At 38.7% G+C, this 9,620-nt stretch overlaps 1 pseudogene; it reads right to left on the minus strand.

Moving 5' to 3' along the window:
• Nucleotides 1-7,037: 7,037 nt before the first annotated feature.
• On the minus strand, nt 7,038-9,174 carry LOC147400438 (putative clathrin assembly protein At5g35200 pseudogene; annotated as a pseudogene).
• Nucleotides 9,175-9,620: the final 446 nt, after the last annotated feature.

Here is a 9,620-nt window from a genome sequence, read left to right on the forward strand (position 1 = left end):
GGAGGGGTCCTTAAAGAAATATCCCACGAACCCTCAAAATTTTGCCTGAGAGTCCAATTAATCGATTTTTTAGGTTCAACTTTTTAAATTAATTTCATTGATGTTTCACTTTAATTATTTAATATTTTATTTATTAATTTCAAAATTTTTAATTATGAAAATGGTGAAATTACTGTTTTGCCCTCGGAGAGGATTTTTTACGTTTTAAGTCGTTTTTCAATGTTCCAGGATGTTTTGGAATCAATTTTTCGTAAGGAATTCAATGGGAATGTTGGTTTTTGTCATTTATGAAGTTTTTTGTATGAAATGATCGTGAACTTTATGAGGGGTATTTTCGTAATTTTGTGAAAATTGGCGAAGTGGTTTACTTGGTTTCGATTTGTTGTTTTATGTGTTTGAACGGATTTTCCTAAGCGTAATGTAGGCTCTAAGGTTGTTTTGAGGTTAGGGGTATTTTGGTAATTTAATCATTTTTAGTGATTTTTATCGTGAAGCTTCTTTTTGATTTGCAAGATGATGATTTCTATGTTTCTGGGGTCGTATTTTCCTAGCGTAGCGTGGTTTCTAAGTTTTGTCAGTTCGAGATACCTCATCCGGATTTCTGAAACATATCTGGTAACAAAATAAAGCATTGGAATAGACATCCATCATTGGGAACCTTTGCGATCGGGTCGACGACTTGATTAATCAGGCGGATGCAAAAATGGGGTGTCTACAGATGCCCCTCTTTGGCAGAGGGTTGAAGCAAACTAGATAACAAATCTATCTTGGTAGATTAGTGCGATATCCGAATGCCAAAGCTAGTGACAGTTCATTTTGCAGCCTGATTTAACAATTCGTCGGGGTATTCGGATCATTGAGCATGAAATTCTCACCGAACTAGAAAAATGTCAGGTCCTTGAGCGCGAGCTCTCACTGGCAGTGTCAGATCCTTGAATTTTAAAAATTCTCCTTGACTGATATAACAACTGTGCAAGTGTGTGGGCTCAAAATCTGAGATAGATTTCAAAGAGTTTGAGTTGGAAATGAGTCAAAATGAAGTAGCGTAAACTGAGCATAAATCCAAGAAAACCCTTGGCGGCAACCGAGCAAGGTCCAAGATAACCCTTGGCGGCAACTGAGCAAGATCCAAGATAACCCTTGGCGGAAACTGAGCAAAGTCCAAGATAACCCTTGGCGGCATCTGAGCAAAATCCAAGATAACCCTTGGCGGCATCTGAGCAAAATCCAAGATAACCCTTGGCGGAGACTGAGCAAAATCCAAGATAACCCTTGGCGGCATCTGAGCAAAATCCAAGATAACCCTTGGCGGCATCTGAGCAAAATTCAAGATAACCCTTGGCGAAAACTGAGCAAAATCCAAGATAACCCTTGGCGGAGACTGAGTAAAATCCAAGATAACCCTTGGCGGAGACTGAGCAAAATCCAAGATAACCCTTGGCGGACACTGAGCAAAATCCAAGATAACCCTTGGCTGAAACTGAGCAAAATCCAAGATAACCCTTGGCGGAAACTGAGCAAAATCCAAGATAACCCTTGGCGGCATCTAAGCAAAATCCAAGATAACCCTTGGCGGCATCTGAGCAAAATCCAAGATAACCCTTGGCGGAAACTGAGCAAAATCCAAGATAACCCTTGGCGGACACTGACCAAAATCCAAGATAACCCTTGGCGGAAACTGAGCAAAATCCAAGATAACCCTTGGCGGAGACTGAGCAAAATCCAAGATAACCCTTGGCGGCATCTGAGCAAAATCCAAGATAACCCTTGGCGGAAACTGAGCAAAATCCAAGATAACCCTTGGCGGCATCTGAGCAAAATCCAAGATAACCCTTGGCGGAAACTGAGCAAAATCCAAGATAACCCTTGGCGGCAACTGAGCAAAATCCAAGATAACCCTTGGCGGAAACTGAGCAAAATCCAAGATAACCCTTGGCGGACACTGAGCAAAATCCAAGATAACCCTTGGCGGAAACTGAGCAAAATCCAAGATAACCCTTGGCGGCAACTGAGCAAAATCCAAGATAACCCTTGGCGGAAACTGAGCAAAATCCAAGTTAACCCTTGGCGGCATCTGAGCAAAATCCAAGATAACCCTTGGCGGAGACTGAGCAAAATCCAAGATAACCCTTGGCGGCATCTGAGCAAAATCTAAGATAACCCATGGCGGCAACTGAGCAAAATCCAAGATAACCCTTGGCGGAGACTGAGCAAAATCCAAGATAACCCTTGGCGGCATCTGAGCAAAATCCAAGATAACCCTTAGCGGAGACTGAGCAAAATCCAAGATAACCCTTGGCGGCAACTGAGCAAAATCCAAGATAACCCTTGGCGGCATCTGAGCAAAATCCAAGATAACCCTTGGTAGAGACTGACTGAGTAAAACTGAGAACAAAGAAATAAATCTGGGAGAGAAACGATTGAAAATGAGTCTGGAGAAGAGTGGTTGAATCTGGGCATGAATAGATTTGGGACAGAATGGATATCCTATAACTTATGTGAGATTCAGAATGCATTTGTTTGAACCTCAAGGTTTTATCAAAAAATTTTTGTAAATTTAAAACCTGAGTTTGAACCTTAAGAGTTTTTTGAAAAACTACTATCAAGAGGGTAACCTTAGGTTTGGAGTTCTCATTTTAGGATTAACATTGCTTAAAAACAAAATGTCCCTAGTTTGACAATAAACATGGCATTGAAAATAATTGAACACATCATTAAAAAATGCCCCTAGTATAAAGGGGGGAAATTACATATCTAGAGGAGAAAGAAAAAATGCCCCTTGTATGAAGGTTTGAAATATTTGATTACCACAAGCGCAATAAAGATCCAACTTTTAATTTTATTAAAGATTTTGAGTCAGGCTCAAGAGAACAAAATATTTCCTTTTGAGACTCATCATAGAATTCACCATTCACTCCATTGGTTCACTTGGGGAAGTAAGAATTTTCAGATCGATCGTAGACAAGATACTTGTGGCTTCTGAATCTATGCCTGGTTTAAGCTGTGTATTGAACTTGATTATTCGGATTTCTGATGTTTCAGCTCGAACTACTCTTAGTTTGGGGATTTTCTTCTGTTTTTTTTTTATTGCTCTAACTTTTGCCTAGATCGTCTTTCCAGGTTTTCAATCTATCAAGCTTGCTCTAACTTTTGCCTAGATTGCCTTTTCAGGTTTTCAATCTAGCGAGCTTTTTTCTTTTTTTTTTCTTGGCTCTGATTGTTGTCAAAGTTGTCCTTTCAGATTTTCAACTTTGCGAGCTTGCCTTAATTTTTGCCTAAGTCGCCCTTTTCGGGTTTTCAACTTAGCAGGCTTCATCATCATTTTTTTTATCTTTTTTCTTTTCCTCTGACCTTCTAGAATTACTGTCTGATCATGTTCTACTACCCTTCTTAACCTTTTCACACGGTACTTAGGAGGACTTTTATAGGTAGGCTTGGGACTAGGCGTAAAATGAAAGGGATTTTGAGGCTCAAAAACCCAAATGCCCCTTGTGTGGCATTTCATTTAAACTTTTTCTTGAATTTTCTTCCCCATTCTTTTGAATTTTTTTCTTTTTAGATTTTTTCTTCATCGGGGAATCTATTTTTCTATTTTGGTGTGGTCGGGCCTGAAGTAACTTCTCAGGTTGCCTACGTACCCCAAATTTTTGGGATCAGACCAAAACGTAGTTCCGATCTTCCCTCCCCTAGGTTAGGTGATCGGGCTAAGAAAGAAAAAGGCATCATTTTTTTAAAAAAAGGCTGCAAAGGGCTGAGAAAGGAGATAATGAACTAGGTAGCGGGAAAATTGATTCGGTCAAAGATGGCCTCCTTAAATGTAGTACCATTTGATTTGGTCAAGGTTGGTTGACTCTGGTAGTTCACTTCCATCATGATCTTGAAGTCTGACGACTTTTCCAGACAGTATTTCCTTAATGAATGAATTTCTCCAATTGGGTTTAGACTTTCTCCTATAGTCGAAGAGGAGTGTTCAATTTTCTTTGAAGTCTGATAGTTAAATCCTTGACTTGTAAATGATGAGCTTTGACCTTTTTGTCAAATGCACGGGTGACTCTTCTTAGATAAGCTTGCACATGGTACAGGGCTTTAACTCATTTTCTTCGATCAAGTTTAATTCTTCATACTGCTATCGAACCCAATCTGTTTCTAACAAATGATTTTCCAACAAGACCCTGAGAGACGAAATTTTCATTTCAACTGGCAAGATTACTTCCATGCCATACACTAAGGAGTAGGGAGTAGCTCCAGTAAAGGATCGAATTGAAGTTTGATATGTCCATAGCGTGAATAATAATTTTTCTGACCAATCTCGATGTGATTGACATATTTTCCTGATGATAGTCTTGAGACTCTTAATAACTGCTTCAACCGTTCCATTGATCTAAGGATGGTAGGGGGATGATTTGTGCTTCCGGATCTTCAACTTTAAACATAGAGTAATGATTTATGCTTTGAAGTACGACCCATTATCAGAGATCAGTTCAAAAGGTACCCCTATATCGACTGATAATATGTGATTTGAAACTCAAGATGTAGTAAGGATAGTGCTGATACATTTTATAACATCTTCTTTGATTCCATCGATATAGACGAGTATCTATTCCGTGTTGAACAACACCCAAGCTTGTACCTAACATACCCTCATATGATCACACGAACAAGTCTTTTGAAATTTCTGAGTAAATTCATTATCTCCTCGTGTTCCTTTAGGGATAAGATGATTTCTATTTGAATCTCTTTAGGAATTATTTTTTTTTTCCTTTCTCGATTAAAGGTTGAGCCCGACTCTTATCTTCTTGTTCAGAAACGAAATCTATCAAATTATTAGTTAATTCGTTAATGCGCTCGAGGTATTCAAAAATTTCCTTTATCCGATTAATTTCAGATGGGACAACAGACACCTCTATAGACTCGATGAACTTGACTCAATAAGAAAGAGTAGGCTCAATCTAAGGAAGACATGACCTTGCTAGAAAAAAGGACTCGAGCTAACCCAAATGACATATGAAAACTCAAGACTACCCAAAACGAACTTGATGAGAACTGAGACATTGCTTACAACCGGTAGGATTGAAGCACTATGATTTTCAAAGAACAACTGGATGATGTTGATAAATTTTGAGGTCATTTCTGACTATTGACTTGATATTGACGTTTACTCTAACTGATCGGATTTACAACCCTAGCTAGACGATAGACGATTGAGCTTAGATACAATGATAACCCTTAAAACCTCTTTGAAGGTGAATTTAACCAATTTCAGTGTCACCCCCTTGATAACATTTTAAATGAACCCTGAGATTTTATTGAATTTTGTGCACCAATCCATTAAAAAATTCATCCATTCAATGATTATTCAGAAAAAAATAATTATGTTGCACTCTTCAAAAATATTGGAAAATAATGTTTTTATTTCACAAATCTGATTATTTTTTTGCAACATTTTTTGGTAGTTTTCCAAGGTCCATAAAAACTTTTCATGCAAAAATAGATCTTTTGCAAATTATTTTTCCTTCTTTTTCTTTTCTTTTGGAAAACATTTTCTTTTGAAAAATATTTTTTTTCTGAAAAATAGTTTTTTATTTGGAAAGTATCTTCTCTTGGAAAATCTTGTTTTTATGGAAAATATCTAGTGGAAAACGTTTTTTCTTAGAAAACATTTTTTAGAGAATAACACTTTTTTTGGAAAACACTTCTTTTGGAAAATATTTTTTTCTGGAAAATACTTTCCCTTTATAAACTATTTTTCTTCTTTGAAAATTTGATTTCTATTTCGATTTAAATGGCTCGGTCCATCAGGATTGTTGGATCGAGTTGGGCTGGGTCATTTGTAAGAGATGGATTTTTTATTGGCTCGGTGCATCCATTTTGATTTTCAAAAATAACATTTTTTATCCTTGAGGACAATCATACACTCTGATTTCATCATTTACATACATCCATTTCATCATTCACATACATTCTGATCTCATCACAAAGTCTCATAAGATTCCATTCAATGAACAATCCGGGAACACCCACGATAAGTTCGAGTCGTGACCTACTGGAAAGGTTTCTAGACTCTAAGCTTACTATGTGCAATGCATTTTTATCTGGCCACCCATGCCCAAACACACCTATATACCTTTCGATACGTGGTGACTTGGTTTGATATACCGTATAGGTGATAATCTAAAACCTCAATTCACTTCTCTGAAGCCAAAAACAGCTAGTTTGATCTCCAGTTGAGAGGTGGCGCACAATGCTGAGCAAGGGCCCACTTAAATACCTCTTGTCTAGAATAGACGTAGTCTATCCACCTCGTACAGTAGGGTACAGCGGGGCAAGATCTGCTTAGGCACCGGTTTTGACCAAAAAGTGCAATTGATATACTTAGATTATCTTTTATACCTACGGGTACGAGTCAAGGGTTGTAGCTTTCATAAATGGTTTGGCATCCCACGAGGGGACCGACCACGTACTAGTACTACGTTGGCAATCGGGACATGTGACTGTGTGGCTCACAATAGGTCAAAGGCTCAGGTCGCTCCAGCCTGGGTGCATCAATATACCTCTCAGAATCACCTGATCAGATGGTATTGATGCCCCCAGTTTGATATACCCTAAGGTACGTGACTGGAGTTGTGGTTTTCATGAATGACGTCGCATCTCCGAAGAGACCGGGCCACGCACTAGTGCCACGTTGGCTATATGGGACGTGCAAGCGTGCAAAGCAGTAAACGTGCTAGTGGTGTGTGCAAAGCAGGGTGGGGTGTGCCCGGGGCCCTTTTTTAAACAAATGGGCCCATAGGCCTGATCATACTATCACAATATGGATATTAGAAAAAATACGATCATAAAGCATAGATATCCATAACATCAAGATCAAAAATAAGGCATGCACATCAAAATATATATCAATTAAGATCATGATATATCAGATAGGTAATCGATCAAAGCAGTGCAAAAGAGAATAAAGATGATCAATCAATCAGGATTGTACTAAAAAAGAATATCAATCATCGAAAGCATCAAGATAAAGATTTAGGCATGCTCATCGAAATATATATCAATCAGGATCATGACATATCACAAGAAAAAATCCCCCTTTTTTTTTAAATTGAAAAATAATTTAATTTGACCAACACAAAGAGATTTCAAAATTTACTAAGGATCACTAGGCCAACGTGGTCATTTCATCGGTAATCCAATACCATAGCTTTCTAGACTTTAATGGAAAAACTCGGATCCAAAGGTGAAATTCATACATTTAAAAAAAAAACTTTGATCCAATGTTTTGAAAATGAGTGGCTATGAAATCAAATTTTAAATCAAAATTCAAAATAAAAATTAACTTTGGAAATTTAAAAAAAAAATTTTAGAATTTCATCTGCCACAAGCACATGGCATTGGATCACTTTTGGATGCCACGTGGCGAGGTCAATGACCTCTAGTAAGATTTGAGATCTTACTAACTAGTGAGGAAAGCACACATTTTTTTATTATTATAAAGAAATGTGTTGCTGCCAGCACAGCACTCACACACAAAGAACATGCACGACCTCATCTTATTATTTTTATTTGCTTGCTGCTAACCAAGATATCTACAAATTTGAATCTAAATTTATGTTACCTCCTCTCGCATCTTGGTTATCTAAATGAGACCTGTGTAGGGAGTATGTGATGAATAAGATGGTACACCTTGTCCCGCATCCAGGTTGCCAAATGGGTTAGTCGGATCTTGGCCAACCATCATTTGCTGCTGTTGTTGTTGATACTGCTGCTGCATCAACGTTTGCTGATGCTGGGCCATGGCTGCCATTTGTACATTGGTGGGCGGTGCAATATCATTGGATGCATAAAATGGGTCTTGTGAATATTGTGCAGCTTCAAAGGGGTTAGGGGCCACCTGCCCCACGTAGTATGTCCCATTCTGGTTCACTCTTCTCACCATTGCGTCGTCATAGAGACTATCCAGTGTTAGTTGTCCAGCCCACCAGCCAATTTGCTTTCTGCTGCAGTAGTTCCATTAGAGCTTAGTGCTGTAACAAGTGCAAGTTCCCATCCAGTGGTTTCACTTGTCAAATTGAGACTATTTGATGGATCTTCAGAAGGTAAAATTGCAACGGCAAGAGCATTTTTCTCATCCAGTTTCGATGCACCCTGACTTAACTCATCTAACTCCAAGAGATCAGTAACAGGTGGGATTATTGGAGCATGACTTTGCTCCCTCTTTGGAGGTTTAGTTGGTGCGATGGATGCCTTTGGAGTTTCTTCAACTTCTTTCTCACTCTTGGGCTCAATTAACAAAACTACATTGGGAGTAACTCCAGTTCTGTGAGTGGCTTCTATGTCATCATTGACCACAGTCCTCTAAAGCATTAATTGTCATGGAACCTCCTTCACATACTCTTCCATGGCAGTTACAAATGATGCAGGGGACTGATTAATTCTGATAAACTTCAGTTCCAATCCAAGCTCAAGTCTCTTGCAGATTTCATAGAATTCAAATAACCTTTCTACCTGATTCCCAACCTTTCTATAAACTTCGAGGGCTCTAACAACATCATGCTGCTGCATCTCAAAGAACTTATCGACCAGATTGAGAGTACCATCATTAATTGTTGCATAAAGCCTAATGCTTTCACTTGCAACAATTGAAAGCGCATACTTGATCACATTATTATATATAGCTGCCCCTTCTGGCTGGCAAGCGAGAAGACTGGAAAGAAGCTATTGCAAAGCAGGTAACTGCTCAAGCAAATCTGGGGTGTCAAGCTCCCTAGTTCTTGAATGATCTGCCTCAACATCGTATTTCAGTATGAGGAAACATTCTAACCTCTTCTCTACATATAGAGCATACTTACGAACCCAAACAGAATAATCTCATGCATTTGAACTGGAGTCTTTGAAGTGAGATAAGTTCAACATATGACCTCTGCTCATGCCATAATTAATAAGCTCTTTACGAAGTGTTGGATCAACTTCCCTCAATGCACAGTGTATCACAATCAGAGTTCCCAAGGCAACTACCCAATTGTGTGTTTTTGCAAGACGTCATGTGTTCAACATTGTTAGTGGCCTTCACAATCGGAACATCTTGTAATCACTATTCAGTTTTGCCAGCCCAACCTTTGTGGAGTCCTACAAAGCTCCAAGAGTTCTTCTTAAGCTCTGCTGCGTACTACCCGCCATTCTAAGATAACATGTTCTTCCGAATTTAAATACGGTAAATTTGGTCAAACGGAGAAGGAGAACCGAAGAAGTTTTCTTGGGATAAAAAAACGCAGCCTAAGAAAGAAACCTTCGTTCTTCGAGAAGAAAGAGTGAAAAATGTCTCTTTTTCGGCTGCCCCTTTTTTTTTTTAACTCACAAGCATCCAAAATCTCCACTTCGAAACGCAACCATTCTACAATTTGGTCGAATAAACCAAATAACAACAGGGAGTGGATCGATCATCAACGTTCAAACCTCCCCAAGGTATGAACATGGGCATATCCGAAACATCTTTAAGCTCGATCTCTCAACCAACAGTCGCTCAAATCTCTGCGTTTTAATAATCTAAACCGCCAAAATCTGAATTTCTCTTCGACCTTAACCCATAGTTGTTCAAATCTCTGCGTTTTAATAATCTAAACCGC

Source organism: Akebia trifoliata, chromosome 6 (assembly GCF_017979445.1).
Source record: "Akebia trifoliata isolate Shusen 1 chromosome 6, ASM1797944v1, whole genome shotgun sequence".
In the NCBI taxonomy this organism is placed as follows: Eukaryota; Viridiplantae; Streptophyta; class Magnoliopsida; order Ranunculales; family Lardizabalaceae; genus Akebia; species Akebia trifoliata.